The sequence below is a fragment of the Vulpes vulpes genome, chromosome 4 (genome assembly GCF_048418805.1).
Source record: "Vulpes vulpes isolate BD-2025 chromosome 4, VulVul3, whole genome shotgun sequence".
Classification (NCBI taxonomy): domain Eukaryota; kingdom Metazoa; phylum Chordata; class Mammalia; order Carnivora; family Canidae; genus Vulpes; species Vulpes vulpes.
In genome coordinates this window covers 123,951,791-123,953,602 of record NC_132783.1, presented here as the reverse complement: position 1 = coordinate 123,953,602, position 1,812 = coordinate 123,951,791, and the positions used below count along the sequence as shown (strand labels likewise).

The window sequence follows — 1,812 nt, the reverse complement described above, 5'->3', positions numbered from 1 at the left end:
AAGTAGCATATTGATTATTTTTAATTTTAAAGTACTTGAACCGTCCTCCATTGGTTCTCTCATTAGTCAGCCGCGGCCTTCTCAGCCACCCGCCCCAGGATCTGAGCTTCCCACTCGTGGACAGGTGCACTAGGCCAGAGAGGCTGGACTGTGGGTCGTGGCCTGAGTACCTTCATCTGAGAAGTTCAAGGCACCTGTAGAACTTCCGCCACACAGCCCGTGGGTCTTGCAGCACATTTGCATGGCTGCCATCCAGAAGAAATTGGTGATTGTTGGTGATGGAGCCTGTGCTAAGACTTGTTTGCTCATCATCTTTAGCAAGGACCAGTTCCCAGAGGTGTATGTACCCACAGTCCCACAGTGTTTGAGAACATGTGGTAGATATTGAAGTTGATGGAAAGCAGGTAGAGTTGGCTTTGTGGGATACAGCTGGGCGGGAAGATCATGATCGCTTGAGGCCTTTCTCCTATCCAGACACTGATGTTGTACTGGTGTGTTTCTCTATTGACAGCCCTGATAGCTTAGAAAACATCCCAGAAAGATGGACCGCAGAAGTCAAGCACTTCTGTCCCAATGTGCCCATCATCCTGGCTGGGAACAAGAAGGATCTTCGGAATGATGAGCACACAAGGTGGGAGCTAGCCAAGATGAAGCAGGAGCCGGTGAAACTGGAAGAAGGCAGAGATATGGCAAACAGGACTGGTGCTTTTGAGTACATGGAGTGTTCAGCAAAGACCAAAGATGGAATGAGGGAGGTTTTTGAAATGGCCATGAGAGCTGCTCTACAAGCCAGACGTGGCAAGAAAAAAATCTGGGTGCCTTGTCTTGTGAAACCCTGCTGCCAGTACAGCCCTCATGCGGTTACTTTTGAAGTGCTGTTTATTAATCTTAGTGTATGATTATTGGCCTTTTCATTTATCTATAATTTACCTAAGACTACAAATCAGAAGTCATCTTGCTACCAGTATTTAGAAGCCAACCATGATTATTAATGATGTCCAACCCACCTGACCACCGAGGTCCTTCTGACACCGCTCTAACAGCCCTCCTCTGCACTCCCACCTGACACACCAGGTGCTAATTCAAGGAATTTCTTAACTTCTTGCTTCTTTCTAGAAAGAGAAACAGTTGGCAACTTTTGTGAACTAGGCTGTAACTACTTTATAACTAACATGTCCTGCCTGTCATCCGTCAGCTGCGAGATACTCTGGTGAGTCCCTACTTCAGAGCTTTACTCCTTAACAGATTTTATTGGCATAGCTCTGTGATGGTCATCCAGTTTTCTGAAAATGTGCTTATCCAGAAAGGCTCAAGTCCATGCAGCTGTGGCAGAGTTACAGTTCTGTGGTTTCATGTTAGTCACCTTATAGTTACTGTGTAATTAGTGCCACTTAATGTATATTACCAAAAAATAAATCTTTCTACCCCAGACTAGATGTAGTATTTTTTGTATAATTGGATTTCCTAATACCAATATTTGTCGTCCCTGCAGAAAGTGTATTGGTTTTTTTTTTTTCAAGAAAGTGTATTTGAAAATAAAGTCAGATGGAAAATTCAATTTTAAAATTCCCATTTTGTCAGTTTCTCTGATAAAAGATTATCCGCTTTACCTTTTTTCAGCCCCACATATCCCAGTATCCTTCCACAGAGCTGGGCTAAATAAATAGGAATTTGGTTTCATGCCTGAGGCACTCAGACTCTTCAAAAGGTGGCATAACCTCTCACCTGGACCGCAGGGTCTGGCTCTAGTTCACAGTGCTTTTTCCTCACTGTATTCAGGTCCCCTACCAGAGGAGCCACCAGTTCTCTTGG

The 1,812-nt window shown here is 44.4% G+C and overlaps 1 pseudogene; it reads left to right on the top strand.

The window, feature by feature from the left end:
* Positions 1-241: 241 nt before the first annotated feature.
* LOC112933768 (transforming protein RhoA pseudogene) lies at positions 242-1,476 on the top strand (annotated as a pseudogene).
* Positions 1,477-1,812: the final 336 nt, after the last annotated feature.